This window comes from Balaenoptera borealis (assembly GCF_965194805.1).
Source record: "Balaenoptera borealis genome assembly, chromosome: 10".
NCBI classification, from domain to species: domain Eukaryota; kingdom Metazoa; phylum Chordata; class Mammalia; order Artiodactyla; family Balaenopteridae; genus Balaenoptera; species Balaenoptera borealis.
Window position 1 is genome coordinate 107,336,867 of NC_138874.1, and position 19,491 is coordinate 107,356,357.

Genomic DNA, 19,491 nt, shown 5'->3' on the forward strand with positions numbered 1-19,491 from the left:
CTTTTTCCCGCAAATAGGTATTCTAGCCTGGGTAGGCGGCTTGTAGATTGCTTTACAAGTTTCAAAGGTTTCCCCATCCGTTAACTCATAGGATAAGAGGGTAAGAAGGGCAGCCCTCAATTAAAATGACTCTTCGAGTCAGTGTACAGGGGGTGATAATGCCCTCCTACCCCCTTATTTAGTTCTTAGAGAGGAAGTCTTTGGGCAGAGACGTGCACAGACTTAAGATTATGTTTACAGACATCCATCATGTGGACGGGGAACGAAGTCTTGTTCGAACATGTGGGAAACCATGTTCAAACTGGCTACGTAACACTGTAGAATTTGCTTTGTCGCCCGCAGCAGTTCAGGGTATGCTTCCATCCCCACCCCACCTCCCTCTCTAAGCATCTTTAGGAAAACGTGATTGAGTTCGTACCCGCTCTTGTAGCCTAGTGAAGGGTAATGGTGAAGAAAGATTTTTCAGCCTGTTGCCGGAGCTTGAGGGTCCCAGTTAAACAGTGCCTTGAGAGCTGGTTTTACAAACACTACCAGTGAATCCTAATCCTGTAAGGGGAGTGAACCGTGCAAGAAAAGCGTTGTAAAGTCGATATGGGGAGGAGGGGGGATTTCGCTCTGGGAGGCTTCATAGAGACCGCGAGGAGAGAGTTGAGCCCCATGAATCAATAGGAACAGCAAAAGGGCACAGAGGCCAGGACCCATGGCTAAAATGTATGGGTTTTGGGGGAGGGAGGTGTGGGGGAAGACATGGAGTAGGGATATTGAGAGCTAAGTTAGAGAAGTGGGCAGGGACTTTATAGAACCGTGTTGTTAAGGATTGATAACAGGCTGAGGAGTTTGGGCTTTGTCTTCCAGTCAATGAGGAGCTATTCAAGGGTTTTATTTTTTTAACTGGACCTGGGTATAGAACTGTATTTATCATAATCCAGTTCATCATTGATCCATGCCTGGCCCGCTGTATTAATTTCCTATTGTTGCTGTAACAAACTTAGTGGCTTAAAACAACAGGAATGCATTATCTTAGTGTTCTGGAGGTCAGAAGTCCGAAATCAGTTTCACTGGACTAAACCCAAGGTGTTGGCCGGGCTGGTTTCTTCTGAAGTCTAGGGGAGAATGGTTTTCTTGCCTTTTCCAGCTTCTAGAAGCTGCCTGCATTCCTTTGCTTTTGGACCCTTTATCTTCAAAAACAGCAGCATAACGTCCTCTTTCCTCTCTGACCACCTCTCTCCTTACCTCTCTTTCTGACTGATCATCCTTCCTCCCTCTTTGACTTACAAGGACCCTTTGTGATTTCATTGGGCCAGGATAATCTCCCCACTTTAAGACCCTTAAACACATTAGCAAAATCCCTTTTACCATAACATAATAAATTCACTGGTTCTGAGGATTAGGACATAGGCATCTGTGGTGGGTCATTATTCAACCTACTTTTAAAAATGTAATAATAACTGTGAGTCCTCCACCCTAAAAAAAAGTTATTAGGGCAGCAATTTACATCTAACTCTTCGGTTTGCCTCACACACACACTAACTCATCCTCCTGCCTCCCCTCACCTGGGTTAACCATTATCCTGCATCCTGAATTTACCATTTCTTGTTTTCCTTTTTACAAAATTTTATTATATATATACGTATATACTTATACATACACATATATTTCCAAAAAGTGTGTGTGTATACACATATATTTTTGAATTGTTTTTAAAGATGTTATAAAAAAAGAATATGCCTATTAGAATGGCTAGAATGCCAAACACTGACACCACCAAATGCTGGTGAGGATGTAAAGCAATAGGTACTCATTCAATGCTGGTGGGTGTGCAAAGTGATACAACCACTTTGGAAGACATTTTGGCAATTTCTTACAAAGCTAAACATAGCTCCTAGGTGTCTCAATGAGTTGAAACCTTATGTCTGCACAAAAACCTGCACGTGAATGTTTACAGCAGGTTTACTTGTTATTGTCAAAACTTGGAAGCAACCAAGATGTCTTTCAATAAGTGAATGGGACAACTGTAGTACATCCAGACAATGGAGTGTTATTCGGTGACAGAAAGAAATGAGCTATCAAGCCACAGAAAGACATGGAGGAAAAGCCAGTCAGAAAAGGCTACATACTGTATGATTCCAACTGTGTGACGTGCTGGGAAAGGCAAAAAATATGGAGATGGTAAAAAGATGAATGGTTGCGGGAGATGGGGGTAAATAGGTGGAGCACAGGGCATTTTTACAGTGGTGAAACTATTCTGTGTGGTACTGTAATGATGGATCCCATAGAATGTACAGCACAAAGAGTGAATCCTAATGTAAACTATGGACTTTGGTTAATAATAATCTGTCAACATTGGTCCATCATTTGCAACAAACGTACCCATAAATGCAACATAGTAATAATAGAGGAAACTGTATGCTGGTAGAGAGAGGATGTATTGGAACTTTGTACTTTCTTCACAATTTTTCTGTAAACTTAAAACTGCTCTAAAAATAAATTCCATTACAAAGGGAAAAGAACAATGCCTTTGTATCCTTTTGGACTTTTTTCACCCACTGTAACATGGGAAGAGTCAGCCATATTTTATGTATTTAGTTCATTCCTTTTCACTATTGTATGATATTCCAGTGTGTGAATGTAGCACATTTTGTCTGATTTCTCGTTAATGGACATCTGGGTTGCTTCCAGGTTTTTACTGTTGTGAGCAGCGCTACTATGACTATGCCTGTACCCTCCTGTTTTAGATGTACAAGAGCTTTCTTTGGTTTATTCGAGTCTATACCTAAAAGTAGAATTGTTGAGTCACGGGGTATGTGAGTATTCAATTTTAGAAGATAATGTCAAATATTTTTTCCAAAGTGGATACATGGATTTGTACTCCCATTAGCATTATGTAGGAGGGCTTATGAGTGGATCCACAACCTCTTCAACACTTGTGTTTGTCAGACTTTTTACATTTTTATCTGTCGAAGTGGTAGCTCAGTGTGGTCTTAATTTGCATTTACCTAATCAACAAGATCGAGCATCTCTTCATATTTAATAGCCATATGTGTTTCCTCTTCTGAAAACTGCCTATTGATATATTTTGCCTATTTTTCTATTGGGTTAAATGTGCTTTTTTTCATTGATTTTAAGGAATACTTTTTTTTTTAAATAAATTTACTTATTTATTTATTTATTTATTTATTTTTGGCTGTGTTGGGTCTTCGTTGCTGCGCCTGGGCTTTCTCTGGTTGTGGCGAGCGGGGGCTACTCTTCGTTGCAGTGTGCGGGCTTCTCACTGTGGTGGCTTCTCTTGTTGTGGAGCATGGGCTCTAGGCGCGTGGGCTTCAGTAGTTGCGGCACGTGGGCTCAGTAGTTGTGGTTCATGGGTTCTAGAGCGCAGGCCCAGTAGTTGTGGTGCATGGGCTTAGTTGCTCCGCAGCATGTGGGATCTTCCCAGACCAGGGCTTGAACCCGTGTCCCCTGCATTGGCAGGCGGATTCTTAACCACTGCGCCACCAGGGAAGTCCCTTAAGGGATTCTTGATGCTAATCCTTTCGCAGTTATGTATATTGCAAATATCTTCTCCCAGTTTACAACCTCTCCCTCTTTAAATGTCTTTAATGAACAAAAGTGCTTAATTAATTAATTAATTAATTTTTTGGCCACACCGTGTGGCTTGCAGGATCTTAGTTCCCCGACCAGGGGTGAACCTGCGCCCTTGGCAGTGAAAGTGCAGAGTCCTAACCACCGGACCATCAGGGAATTCCCAAAGGTGCTTAATTTTAAAGTGGTCACATTTATTTGGGGTGTATGTGTGTGTGTGTGTGTGTGTGTGTATGTGTATGTCTGTGTCTTGTTTAAGAAATATTTCCCTACTTCGAGGTCTAAATTATAGACTCTGAAAGATACTCATCCATAGAGTCTACTAAAAGTTTTTAAACTTAGTATTTGAAATTTAAGTCATTAATCTACCTGGAGTTAAATTTTATACAAATGTGGGGTAGGGATCCAATTTAATATTTTTCCATGTGGATAATCATTATCTTAAAATTCCATTCATTGAACAGCTCCATGCAACCTTTCCCAGTGGATCTGACATGCTCCTTATGTCATCGTGTAATTTGGGCCCTCTAAGAAGGTAACAAGATGGAATTAGATGTGCAAGAGATGCATTGAGGGGAAACTCTTGTGAAGGATGAAAGGAGAGAATGGGAATAGGCAAGAGTCTCACAATACAGCTTGGACACTTATGAAAAGAGAAGGGAGGAAGGAGGATTGCCTAGAAATTGCCTTCAACTTGTTGCAGCTGTAAGAAAGGCTTGGCTAGGCCATTGGGGACCCTCAGAGAAAAGTTTGCCTCTTAGAGGAGACCCATGTCAGACAGAAATGGCCCATCTTCTGTACCCCTGGTGTCTCAGTCACTGGCTGAAAGCAGCCTTGGGAGAGAGTGTGGTCTCTAAGTGAATGCTACAGTGGATATAAAGTTGCTGTCTTCTAACCTGGGCAAGCCCTGGAGGCTGTCCACTAACTATGCTCCTTGCCCCAGGTTCTCTTGGAGGGAGGTCTTAGTAGGGTACCTTCACGGTCACCAGAGTCCTATGCCAGAGTTTCAGATACGCACAGGTTTTTTCTGGGCTCTCTATTCTATTCCTGTGCTAATACAAAACTATTATCTTTATAATAAGCTCAAATCGTGGTAGGCTTAGTCTCCTCCTTCCTGCTTTTCTCTAGAAGTGTCCTGGCTACTCTTGGTCCTTTACCCTTCCGTGTATATTCGGAGATTCTAAGCAGAGGAGTAATATCAGACCTGTACTATAGCAGGATGACTCAAGCAGTTGTGTAGATTATCATACAGATGAAAGATTTCCGGTTGAGAGAGCTTCTGGGACATAATTTCAGTAGTCCAGGTAAGAGAACAGGAGTTACAAATTGAGTGGATTTAGGCAGTAGCAGTGAAGAAGACAAAGTTATGGATACAAGATAACAGGGAGGCAGTAAGGTGGGAGAAAGGAAAAATCAAGTTAAGTCCCATGTTAATGGCTTGGCCATCTGCCCAGGTTGTGGGGTCTTTCACTGAGTCAGGAAATACAGGAAGAAGAACAGGTTTTAGGGAAAGTTAGTTTGGCTTTGCACTTGCTGATTGCGCATGCACTTAAAGCTGCCCAACGTTCAAATGGATATGGTAGTCTAGAGCTCACGTAGGGACCAAGACTGGCTATGGGAGTAATTAATCTGTAGGTATAATTGAAGTCTTAGGCGAGAGAAAGTGTCACCTGGGGAGGGTATGGAAGGTAGGAGGGCTGAGAATATGAGAGGACACTAACACATAAGGAGAAATCAGAGGAAGAGGAACTATACCTTAAAAATTGATAAGGAACAATCAAAAGGAAAGGTTACTACCCAAAACCCATTAGGATGGCTACTATCGAAAACGCCAAAAAACAAAAACAAAAAATAACAAGTGTTGGTGAGGATGTGGAGAAATTGGAACCCTTGTGCACTGTCGATGGGAATGTAAAATGGTACAGCCACTGTGGAAAACAGTATGGCAGTTCCTCAAAATTAAAAATAGAAATAGCCATATGATCCAGCAATTCCACTTTTGAATGTATACCACAAGGAATTGAAAGCAGGATCTCAAAGAGAAACCATACACCCACGTGGATAGCAGCATTATTCACAATAGCCAAAAGGTGGAGGCAACCCAAGTGTCCATTGATGGATGGATAAACAAAATGTGATATACACATGCAATGGAATATTATTCAGCTTTAAAAAGGAAGGAAATTCTGACACATGCTACAACATGGATGAACCTTGAAGACATTCTGCTAAGTGGAATAAGCCAGTCACAAAGGACAAATATTGTATGGTTCCACTTATATGAGATACCTAGCATAGTCAAATTCAGAGAGAAAGGAAGTAGAAGGGTGGTAGCTGGGGGCTGGGGGAGGGAGGGATGGGGAGCTAGTATTTGATGGGCAGAGTTTCCGTTTGGGATGATGAAAAAGCTCTGGTGATAGGTGGTGCTGATGGTCGCACAATATGAATGCACTTAATGCCACTGAACAGTACACTTAAAAATGGTTAAGGTGGTAAGTTTTGTTATGTATATTTTACCATAATCTTTTAAAAAGAGTCTGAGAGAGATTTCTTCAAGAAGATGAAATGTAATGAATACCTAATTTGCTTGATCTTATTGAAAGGAGAGCAAACAACTGGGGGAAAATTGGAGGATAAGTTAATAAGTACATGGAAAACCGAGTGAACAGGAAATAAGACATTTACCAACTCCTTAAAAAGAAAATTATATAGGAAAGGAGAAGTATTGATAATTATATTGTATTATTTGGCTCAGCTGTGCATAGCATTTACATGGTCATGATAATAAAGACACTGAATATTGATTTAACCAAAATTATGATATGGTACATATTGGAGGATGAGAGGACAGAAAATATGCATTTGTGTGGTAGATGAGGGGTGAAAGAGAGATAGCTTCATATCTTTTATAGTGGGAAGTCAATAGATAATACCTAAAATTGAGGAACCGGGAAATGGCAATATAGTCCAGCTATTGAAAGATAGGGACGTAAATACTAAAAATGCAGTTGAGTTGAAAATGGATGATTCTGGGAATAGGAAATGAGAGAGGTTCCAGGAGAGAATTTCTGGTTTTCCTAACAAGCCTGAGAGATTCTGATTCTTTAAACGATGTATATAGATCTGACAAAAATTAGAATTAATCTAAAAAGGAAAGAAAGCATCAATATGGTTGCACCAGTGGAAAAACTAACCCTCCCCTCCCCAATACTAAGCTTCAGACCTGAGAGTGCCCTGTAGATGATGAAAGGCCCTACTTTTGGTAAAAATCAAGCAACTAAAACATATATAGCGAAAGGCTGATCTAAATTTGAAATCAGACAAATGAGGAACGCAGACACACTGAAAACCTAGCCCGTAGCAATCTCATCCTCTACTGCATGTAAAGTCATTTAGAAACAATTTCAAAAAATCACAAACCTCTGATCTGATGAAAGGTAAAGGGTTCTCAAATCTGTGGTCGGTTACAGTTGGGGACTGGGATCCATTGTGTCCTCCAGAGGCCTTAACGTGCTCCTTCCTGTGGTGCTTTAACTCCCTGATCTCAAGTCTCTTCGATCAGGACCCTAACGTGGACACAGTCATCAGTTAAGAGACTCTACCTTAAGTTCTCACCCCCTTAACCGCTTTGAAAAACAGTTTGACAGTTATCTATAAAATTAAACATAAAAATTACTATATGATCCAGCTGTCCCACTCTAAGTTATTTACTCGAGTGAAATGAAAACTTATACTCACACAAAACCCACACCAGGAATGTTTATAGCAGCTTTATTCGTGTTCACCAAAAACTGGAAGTATCTTGTGACAATTAATTTTACATGCCAACTTGGCTAGACTGTGGTGCCCAGTTGTTTGGTCAGACATTAGTCCAGATGTTGCTGTGGGGGTGTTTTGTAGATGTGAGTAACATTTACAATCAGTTGACTTTAAGTGCTGGAGATTACCTTCATTAATGTGGGTGCGCCTTGTCAAATCAGTTGAAGGTCTTAAGAGCAATCACTGAGGTTTCCCAGAGAAGAAGAAATTCTGCCTTGAAAATGTAACATAGAAGTCCTGCCTGAGTGTGCAGCCTGCTGGCCTACCCTTCAGATTTTGGACTTACTAGCCTCACAACACATGGGCCTCAAAATAAATTTTTTGTCTCAATAGATAGATAGATAGACATAGATACAGATATTGATACGGATGATGTAGATAGGTATAGAGGTATATATGCATGTGTATATATGTATAGGTGTATGTATACATATATGTACCTATATACATGTATATCCTACTGGATCTGTTTCTCTGGAGAACCCTGACTGGTACATATCCTACATGTCCTTAAACTTCTGAGTAGATAAACTGGTACACCATTCATACAATGGATCACACTTAACAATGAAAAGGAATGAAACAGCAAGCATGCAACAACAGCAATGAACCTCAAATGCATAATGCTAAATGAAAGAAGTCAGGTTCCAAAGTCTACGTACTGTGTGACTCCATTTATGTGAAATTCTGGACAAGGCAAAACTGTAGGGACAGAAAACAGATCAGTGGTTGCCAGAGGTCGAGGGCTGGAAGAGGAGTTGACTGCAGAAGGGTTTGGGGAGATCTTTGGGGTGTGATGGAACTGTTTTATAGCTTGATTTTCTGATAGTTACTTGACTGCATATAAATTATACCTTCATAAAAATATTCTAAGAAATGAATAGGAGGCAATCATGTAAAGAAAATTATTCTATTGAGAAGAAACTGTATGGTAACACAAAACTGCCTACTTAAATATATTAATGATACATAGAAATTGAGACTAAATCTGCAATATAGTAATTATCTTAAAAATCACGTCGGGACTTCCCTGGCGATCCACAGGTTAAGACTCTGTGCTTCCACTGCAGGGGGGCACAGGTTCAATCCTTGGTCGGGGAACTAAGATCCTGCATGCGGTGTAGCCAAACAAACAAACAAACAAACAAACAAACAAAAAACTATAGAACCACACAAGGCAGTTAATAAAAATATTTTTTAAAATAATATGTCATGTACATTAAATTTAATTGAGATATGTACCCTACATAAATTATACTTTTTTTATTGAAATAGTGTTACTTAAGAAATTTATATAAAAAAACCCAAACACCAATAAACTGAGACTGTTAAAAACAAAAAAATCCATGTTGCTGCATGTGGCTTTAGTTTATTTTCTCTGCTGTGTTACATTACATTGTGTGACCATTGCAGTGTATTCATTCTTTCATTAATGTGCACTTTATGCTATCATGAGTAGTGTTGCTATGAATATTAAATAAAGTATTATTTAGTAATAATAATTACCTTTTCCTGAAAATTTACCATTATCCCTATTGCCTACAGATAAAACCCAAAGGGACTCTTATGGCTGCATCAGTAGCTTGTCCTGGGCTCTGGCTTCTGCCTGGGTTCAGCCAATGGGGAGTACGGGCTAGGTTTGCCAGATAAAATACAGGACACCCAGTTAAATATGAATTTCAGTTAAACAACAATACTTTAGCATAGGTATTTCCCATGTAATCTGGCAACCCTCATATTAGCACGTAGGAGGAAAGAGAAGACAGTATTTATTTCCTCAACTTCCTGCCCACTGGGTCGCTACGCTACAATGGGCTGGCTGTGACACACCCCCGCCTCGGCCATCGGCCCTCAACATACAGCTCACCAGGTTCTAGTAACTGGTCCTTCTTCTTGCTCTGTCAAACCTAAAGTGGTAGTTGATAGCTCCCAGCTATTATTAGTACCAGGGTACTGTACCAACTCCTTGTTGCTGTTACTAAACCCTGCCCACACTTTTGAAAATAGATCCCTGATTCATTTCCTTTCAGTTCCCCAGTTCGAGTGTGTTGTCTGTGTCCTGCAGAGGTGAGGCGTTCCCAGCTTTTTGAGGCAGAATACATACATCTTTCCTTTCCTGGCCCTCCCACAGCAATTTGTGTATACCCTTCTAACTCCTGGAGAGGCCAGAGAATAGGGCCCCTCCCACAGGCCCAATGTAACAGATCCAGCTAAGACCCTCTGATTCTTTCTCTCCTGCTGGTTTGTCACTATCATCTCCTTTAGGGCAGGAAAAAAAACAAAAAACTGTTCCAGGGACCTCACGGCTTCCTTTCCTCTCTGTGCTTTTGGTATGAGCTCTGTATTCTGAACCCTCCAGGCTCTTGGTCTCTGAAACCTCAGGAAACCTTTTCTCTCTCAATAAGCCTAGCTCTTGCAATTGAAAAGTATAGCTTTCAAGACCATTGTCTTGGTTAAATGTTTGAGAAATCCACTCAGAAGCTCTGTGAACTTCTGTGACAGGCCTAGCCCTGACACACTCCCCCCTGAGATGATAAATGTCACTGCCTTTATGGATGAGGGCCAGAGAGCAGTAAGAAGATATTGGGATAGAATAAAGCCTGTTATCTCCAAATTTTATCTCATTGCATGGTACCTAGTATAGTGAGAGTTCAGTGCAATTGTGCTTAAGAAAGATGAAAAAAGAGTTAATAACATAAAAATAGTTATCCCTTATTGAACATTTCATCTGGGCTGTGCAAACAATACCAGTCTTCACCACGCCTGCAAGGCAAGAGAGATTTCGTTTCAGCTCTCACCCGTCTACCCTGTGCTCTGTGATTCATGCCAGGGCTGGGAGTCTGCAAGGTACATTTCTCCTTTGTCAGCTGGCCAAAAGAGGGCCACTAGGGGGAGTTTGGAAGGCAGAAGGGACTTGTTCCTTCTTATTTGCTTGCCAGGAACAGCAGATGGTTCCAATTTCCAACTTCTTTCCACATTCCCGGCATTGCTGGGTGGCGCCCACTTTTCAGCTCTCTGTGCCCCAGCTCCGTGAGACCCCTCCTCCAAGGTCCTGAGGTAGCAGCAGTAGCTGGAGCCCCCTCCTCTAAACTTCTAGGTTCTTGTGATCAACTGTTACACCAGTGACCCTTGATGGATGATGCCTCTTGAAGTCAATGCCCTTGTGGAGTCCCCGCCAACGTAACTTGGGCTAGGCCAGGTGATCTGCTGTGGCCAGTGGGATATCAGCTAACAGGAAGCAGAGCCTGGATCAGAACTTATGCTTTGGGACTCATTTTCTTGGACTGTTGCTGCCACCATCACATGAGGGAGCCCTGTTTAGTTTCCTTGAGGATGAAAGAGGCAGAGAGGCCAACCACCAGGATGTCCCAACCTACTTCCCAGCAGAAGACTGCAGCATGAATGAGCCCAGGTGAGACCTGTAGAAGAACTGTCCAGCCAACCCAGACAAGGTGAAGCCTCTAAGCTTTGGGGTAATTTGTTGAGCAGCAATAGATGGCTGAAGCAGTTCTAATAAGCCCAACCTCTTCTCTCCACCAAAGGAATGGTAGCTGCTGCTTGTGGTTATTATCTGTAGCTTCAAAATACCTGTTTTGTTTCTTCAGTCTTCCAACACATGTTTAACAACTTCCCCATGTTCTCTCTGTTAAATCAACTAGTGTAATTTCTTTTGCTGACTGATACAGTATTATTATACCCATTGTACAGATGAGAAAACTGAGGCTCAGAAATTAAGAAATATGCCAAAGGTCACTGCTAATAAGGGTCCCAGGCTGACTCCAGAGCCCTTGCTATACTTCATAGTAACATTATTAATCTATAGCAATAGATAATTGTACTAGATAGTAAGCAAATTGTTATAGATTGTTATGATGACAATTATTTGAAGTTGATGTCACATAGGAAGGGTTTTGTTGAACATCCAGAAGTCTCCAGCTTGTGAGCCAGCAGAGGGAGCTCTGTCCCCAAGGACCCAGCCAGCCGCTGGCTGACCCAATGGGGAGTAAGGGTAACATACCTCTCACCATCAAAGGTTTGGGCAGAGGAGACTGTGGGCTCCTTGAGGAGAAGGGAAAGGAAGCAATGTAACATTTATTAAGCCTCAAGAACTGTGTCAATTTAAATTTTAAAATATTAAACTAGAGCCGCTTGTTTGGAGTGGATTGTCCTCCAGGAGAAGGAATCCAGGGTCCCTTCCTCTCCTCCTCCCGGCCTACGCCTGATTCCACCCTGAGGTCAAGAGGAGTTTCTCTGGAACTCAATATGGGCCACACTTGCCAGTGGACAGATTTACTGAGTTAAAGGGACCTCGGGTACAGTGTGGCTCTTTCCTCAGTCTCTTCCAGTAAAATGATAGCAGGAGTAGGAAAAGGGAGGCCTGCTCCCTCCCCAAGAACATGGGACCAAACTGCCTCTCATCCCTCCCCCCTTCTTTTCCCGACCTGCACCAGCTCTGCACTTGGCTCCTTTGCTCTTGCCCTCTGGCTACATTCCTCCCTGATGATGAAGGGTCTGTGTGAAGCCAACTTTTCCTCTCATCACGGTGGCAAAATCTGAGACTCAAGTCTGAGTTCTGGGGTAGGAAGTACTAGACCTCAGAACCTGTAAGCAGGCCTCACAGCCCAACCAACCCGGGCAAGAGGGGGAATACCGGTCCAGCCCAGCTTACCTCCTCTCCCTGCATTGGGGTTTAGAGCAAACAATCAATGACCCCTTGGCCTCCCAGTTGCAGGCCATTCCCTCCTGTTTTGGAACTAGGTCTAGCTAGAGCTGATAGGCCAAAGGTAGAATTTGGGCATTCCAGACTTCCCCTAGCTAAATGCTATTTTAAAACATGATGTAATATGTAACACATACTAAAGAATATATATAACATATGACAGTGTCAAGGATAATAAAGTGAATTCTTAGGAACCCACCACCCAACCTAAGAATTAGTACATAACCCACCCCCAGGTTTCTGTCTATATGCTCCCCCTCCTCTCATCTAATCTCTACTCCTTTAAGTTAAGGGTTAACTTAAACTAGGCTGAATCTTTTTCCATTCCCTTCTTCTTTCAAATACTAATTTATCACTGTTGTATTTCTTCTTTAATTACATTGACACTAAAGTTTCAGGCCCTCGATTTGGATTTGTCTCATTGTTTTCTCATAATCATATTCAGGCTAAATATTTTTGGTAGGAACACCTTATAGGTGATGCTGTGTCCTCAATACATCCCATTAGAAGCTACCTGGTGTTGATTTGTCCCATTACTGATCATATTAAAGAAGATGTGAAGAAGATAACTGGTGAAGATGTCCACCAGATTTTTCCTTTGGAAAGGAAATTACTGTTTGTAATTAATAAGTAATCAGTGAAGTAATCATTCGAGTTGATGTAAATATCCTTTTCCCCAACATTTTTTCAGCAGTGGTTTTAGCACTTACTGATGATTCTTCCCTGAAACAATTAGTACTACAGTGCTTCCAAAATTTTCTAGTAAACTCTTTTTCACCAACCCTCGCACTCTCCCAATATTTGATTTGAAGTCATATCCTTTTGTTCCCAGTTAAGAGCCATAAAGTAATCAAAAAGCGTATTCTCTTATTTCACCTTCATTCTTTAGTTTATTTTCTCCCAGTGTTTTGAAGGTATTGTCTACTCTTTGCTGGCTTCTATTATTGGAAGTGAGATGTCTCTTGGCACCTAGGGCTGCCCTAACAAAGTACCACAAACTGGGTGGCTTAAACAACAGAAAATTTTCTTCTCCCAATTCTGGAGGCTAAAAGTCTGAGATCAAGGTATTGGCAGCATTGGTTTCTGCTGAACCTCTCTCTGTGGTTTGCAGGTGGCTGTCTTCTCCCTGTGTTTTCACGTGGTCTTTCCTCTGTGTGTATCTACATCCTAATCTCCTCTCTCATAAGGACATCAGGGCCTATGTGCTCAGGGCCCTAATGACCTCATTTGGCTTAATTACTTCTTTAAAGACCCTATCTCCAAACACAGTCGCATTCTAAGGTACTGGGGCTTAGGACTTCAACACATGTACTTTGCGGGAGAGGGGGGGTGGGGACATTTCAGTTCATAGCAATAAGAATTACAGTATGTATCAGGTATGGTAAAAAAAAAAAGAAATCCACACCCAACACAATATAGTGCAATTGCTGAACACCGATGACAAAGAGACGATTGTAAAAGCAACCAGAGGAAAAGTCACGCCTCATTTAACAGTAGAATGGCTCCCTGCCAGGCATCCTGGAATCCAGCTTCTAAAAGCTGTCACAGCTCAGCTGCGCCCCCCCCCCCGCCGCCCCCCCCCCGCCGGATGTCTCGTCCTGAGGTTTGCCTTCTCTGAACTTACTCAGCACTAGTTTAGTCCCAAGCCTGTAATGTGGCCTTTCTGCTCACCTGCAGCAGAGGGGTTCTGGCAAAAGCCCCCAGGTGGAGCCAGACCTTAAATCTCTCTCCCACCCAGACCAAAAATGAAAAATCCATCTGGGTTACAGCACCGCTTTAAAAAGCAGATTGGAGGACTTCCCTGGCAGTTCAGTGGTTACAGCTCCGCGCTTCCAATGCAGGGGGTGCAGGTTCGATCCCTCGTCGGGGAGCTAGGGTCTCCCATGCCGTGTGGCGCAGCCAAAACAATTTTAAAAATAAAAAAATAAAAAGCAGATCCGTGTTGGGGCCGCGAAAGCTGGCAGGTGGGGTCTGAGTAGAGGGTCAGTGTGGGAGATGAGGTGGGTCTGTATTCCTGGCTGGGGAAATGAAGGTGGCACAGACATTATAGAGTTCACAGTTTTGCCAAGGGTCCCAAAGGCAGATGTCTGTGCAGCTAATTAAATCGTCCCTGCTGCCCCTGACTTTCGTGCCCACAGTCACCAGTGCCTGAGGCCTGGCATCTTATGATTAAATTCGTCAGGTGGGGATGTTTGGTCTACCCATGAGACAGGTGTCTGTCTTAGCATTTCCTATAACCCCTATTGCACCAGACATCTGTGTCTGTGCCAGGCAAGTGCTCAGCAGAGGACTGATGAGTGGGTTGATTGGAAACCCTGGAGGATCTTTGTATCCTGGAACCTGCAGGGGTTCTGACCTGTCGGAGGAATTTATAACTAAGCTGTGCATCTGCTGCTGTAACAACTGTCTCCACCACTCTTGCCTGGAATACGGGCACCACCTTCTCCACGGCGTTCCTTCCCTTCAATGAATTCTCCACATAGCAGTCACGTGGTCTTTGTGAAAAAATAGGAATCAGACTACATCACTGTTTTGCTTAACATCTTCTATGGCTTCCCATGGCACTGAGAATAAAATCCAAGCTCCTTGCTATGGTTTATACGACCCTGCAAGATCTAGGCCCCCTTGGCAGAGTTTCTTCTCCTTCTCTTTGTCACTATGGTCCAGCCACCTGGGCTTTCTCAGTTCACCAAACATACCGAGCCCTTCCCCACCCCCAGGACCTTGGCCCTTGTTCATCCTTTCGCCTAGAATGGTCTCTCTCAGCTCTGCCCGGATCCAGGCCCTTCTCATCTATCAAGTCTCAGTTCACATGTCCCCTCGCTAACCTCCTATGGAAAGTGGACTCTCCCAGTTACTCTCTATTTCATCTATCCATTTTGTTTTCTTGCTTGTTTACGTCTGTCTCCACATCTAGAACCTTACAGGACAGGGACCCTCTCTCATTCTGTTGTCCATTGCATCTCTAGCTCCCAGCACAGTGCCTGGTGCATTCAGTAGGCTTCATGTGCCAGGTGAGGTCTGCCCTGGGTCCTGGACCCTGTAGCAGAACTCTTTTCTTACATTCCAAGGGAACCCAAAGCTCAGCAGAATCACCAGAGCTGCAGCTCTGGCTCAGTCCAGCTCCTGAGCGTCCAGTCTACCATCAGAATTTAAATGGACCCCAGGAGCCAAAAAGAGTTGAAATGCAGAGCTAGCAACTGTTTACCTCCATAAATTCGCCTCCCCATTGCTCACAGTATTAACTCTGGTTTCAGGCACTTCCACTTCAATTAAGACTTGGCACAAAAAAAAAAAAAAAAAAAAAAAAAGACTTGGCACAATTCAAAATACCTCTGACCAGCGGGACACTGACTGAATTCCAGGTGCCAGGAAGCCAAATGGAAAAATAACAGTAAAACCACTGGTCCTTTGACATTATAGTTAAAAGCTTGAAAAAACAACTATTACACTTCCTTTAATGTTGATTCTGTTCCAGATTAATCTGGACTAAGTGTAGTAACTTACACTGTTTTTAACAGGCCCCATTAGGCACGTCCAGTCCGGTCCACAGTGCTCTTGATCTGAGGTTCCAGTTTGTCTCTCTGCACCACTGTTGGTACACAGTGCCAGTCAAGTCTATAAGATTTGTAGATGTTGTAAAGGATGTTTGAATTATTCCAATGGTTGTTTGCATGTATGTTCAAATTTAGAACCTCTGGACAAGTTTGTAATTATATATTTTAAGTGCTCTCCTTTCGTCATATAAATTATGGTACCTATTCAATGAAATACTGCCCAGTTATTTAAAAAGAACGTGGGAAATCAATATGCATTAATATGGAAACAGGCCCAGAACTATTGTTAAGTGAAAACAGCAAGTTGCAGAGCGTTAAGTATAACACCTCTCTGTGAGCATGTGTATGTAGATAAATTTTGTTGTAAGCATGGAGTATTTCTGGAAAGAGACCCTACATCATCTCTGGAAGCACAATGGCTGTGATGGCTGTCATTAACATATGTGAGGTGCTTGCTCTCCGCCGGGCATTGCACCAAGCATTTTTCAACGCCTTCATTTAATCTCCACAATAATCCTAAGAGGAAGATATTACTGTTATCTCTCAATTACAGATTAGGAAACTGAGGCCAGGAGAAGTAACGTAACTCAGTTTCAGTGTCCTAGATTTTTTTTTTTTTAACTTTGAATCTACATTACTTCTCTCATAAAATCTTTCCCTCTTGGATTTTGAAACTGAGAGGGGCAGTAGAAATGTTCAGTCCCAACAGGTTCTATTATGACAGTGAATGAAAATCCAGGTTGCATCACATCTCGCTGGATGCACTTTCTTCCGGCAGCCTTGCATGGAGAAGGTGATCGGGAGCCCCTGGAGTCATAGCAGAGCTCAGTGGAAGCAGGAAGGAGGAGAGGCCAGTGGGAGGCGCTTCAGGAGCCCCCGACTCTGATTTCCTAAGCGTGTGATTATGGACGAGCTGACCCCACTGCCACTAGGGCGACATTAAGGAGGCCTCAGAACTGAAGAGTAGGGGCTTCCCTGGTGGCGCAGTGGTTAAGAATCCGCCTGCCAATGCAGGGGACACGGGTTCGAGCCCTGGTCAGGGAAGATCCCACATGCTGCGGAGCAACTAAGCCCGTGCGCCACAACTACTGGGCCTGCACTCTAGAGCCCATGAGCCACAACTACTGAAGCCCGCGCGCCTAGAGCCCATGCTCTGCAACAAGAGAAGCCACCGCAATGAGAAGCCCTCGCACCACAACAAAGAGTAGCCCCTGCTCTCTGCAACTAGAGAAAGCCCACACACAGCAAAGAAGATCCAACGCAGCCAATAAATAAATAAATAAATAAAATACTTTAAAAAAACACAACAAAAACTGAAGGGTAGCACTGTCCCCCAGTAGCCTACATAATTTAAGATTACCCACTGACTGCAGCCTTTTATCCAGTGGTACCTGGATAAAACCCATTACCATTCAACACTCATCGTGATGCCAGGCCTTACATTAACAATTCATTTGACACCCACAATTACCCATGAGCCTCTTATCCCCATTTTAACAGCAAGGAATCTGGCACTTTGTGCAACTCAATAATTTAAGGCCCACAGCAAACTGCAAGATTCGGACTTGAACTCAGGTCTGTCTGATTCCCTGTGAACTTCCACTGTGGGCTTCCCGTGGGTGACCTGATGGTGGACAGGTGTCACAAATTTCATAGGTTCAGCCCCCCCTTACTAAGCATCCTTCACCCAAACTGTGTAGGGTACAAAAAGTGAACAAGTGCAAGGCTCCTGCCTCTCGAGCCAGCCTCTGTCTGCTCTCAAGTCTTCTTCGCTGGAGGAACATTGAGCAAAGTGGCCATCTGCTACCAGATTGCCCTATGGCCACCTGCCTAATGACCTCTGAAACTGCCCTGAATCTTGTTCCTGTGGTCTACAGCTAAGATCTTCCTGGACTGATTGTTGTGTCCTGGAATTTTCACCTGGGCTCTGGTGCCTCAGCCTCCGTGGACTGGCCACTCTGCCACCCATGGACCTTAATTTTAATTACTCAGGCCCCATTGCACTCTAGAGATCCAGCTTGGAAATGCAACTGCTTGGCCTCTGCAGAGCTTGGGAGGGTTCATCGTGCTCTGAATCTCATGCTCTGGAAATCTGGTGCCTTGGAGATAAGATACTTGGGCAGTTCCTGAAGGATTTTCTGAGGCTAAAAATGATGGTGATGGGCAAAGCTAGTCTTCCACCACTCCCACTTGAACACGGGGCTGCCTGGAGGCACAGCCACACACACGCGTGTGCATACACACACACACAGCCACGCTCACACACCACGTTTCGTACCTCTGGGTCCTGGCTTGCTCTTCCCTCTGCCTGAAATGCCCTCTCTTCGCGTGGCTGACTGTTATTTAATCTTGGAGATTCAGCTCAGATGTCACACCCTCAACCCCCAAGCTGAGCTAATGCTTTCACAGCACCAGGGTTTACCTCCATGCCAGCCTCCTACAGTGAAACACACCTTCCTCTTTGGACTGCAAGTATTTAAGGATGGAGCCCAGGTTCAGGTCCCCCGCGGTTGCTCAGGGTCTCACCTGATGTCTGGCCCGCGCGGGCGCTCAGAGCAGGGAGGTGGCTCTGTCCAGCAGTTGTGTTCTGAGCCTCCAGGTGGCCTCTTCATTGTGCTGCCACAGGTTCCCATTGTGCGGACACGTTACATAAGTGCAGGGCTTGTAAGTTTGCGGCTTATCTGAGGTTCCTCTGCAGAAGCCGCAATTAAAACAGCTTCCACGATGGAAAAATCACTTCTAGAATTCGATTTCCAAGCTTGTGGCCTGGATCGTTCAAGCTGATTACCGGAAACGGTTGGAGCGCTAATGCTCCCTGTGCTGAACCCAAATGGGTGTGTTTACTAGGCCGAGAAATGTTAATCCTGTCTTTGGCCCCAGAAATGTCTGGCCTTCACTTTGGAGGAAAATAGAAAAATAGAGTAGTATAGCCAGCTAGGCTCAATTATATTCCTCTTAAGGAATGTTTTTTCAAAACAAAGCTGGCAGGGGGTGGGAGTGGGGTCCTGCCAATTCTAACCTGGGGCTGCTGTGGGACCTCTGCTGTTCAGGAGATAGTGTGTTACTGACATTGATTTTAAAAATTCAGAAAAACAGTTGTGAGTAGTCAGCCTTTAGCACCATCACAAGGCTGGCCAAACATCAAGAGGGTCTGAATGCTGAAGGAGGAGTGCGCCTAGGGGAAGGAGCAGAGGTCTGAATCCGCTCTCCTTATGTAAGTAAGAGGGTGCATGCGATCAAATGACAACAAGAAGAATTGACTGAGCCCTGGCTTCTTGCCAAGCATCATGCGAAAAACTCTACATCCCTTACATCATTTGATCCAATAACTCTTGGAGGTAGATGCTAATACTAACTCCATTACAGCCGGGGAAACCAAGGTTCAAAGAGTGGCCTGTCCGAAGCAGCAGGTGTCCTACATGCTTGCAAACACTTTTTTACAACTTTAAACAATTTTTTCATCCCCCACCTATGGTAGCAACGCAACCGGCCCTGCTTCTGCATGGCCACCCCTGTGCTGTGTAGTGAGAATTCAAGTTGTTCTGACTGAAAGATTGGCAGGTGCTCCCCAGCTGGTAGGGCAGCAGGTGCCCTTTTCTCCCCAGGATTCTTCCACGCTGAGCCCAAGACAGCAGAGACAACAGATTCATTAACTAAATGAGTGACCCGCCACCTGCTTGCCCCGTCCAAGCTCTGCGAGAGTCTGTCTTGGGTTACGAGTGCAGGGAGCAGCCGTGGAGAGGAGTAGACCTTTTGAAGCCCCGTGGCCCTGGCATGGAAGTATTTCCGGGCCTCCCCTACCACCTTCCCACCAAT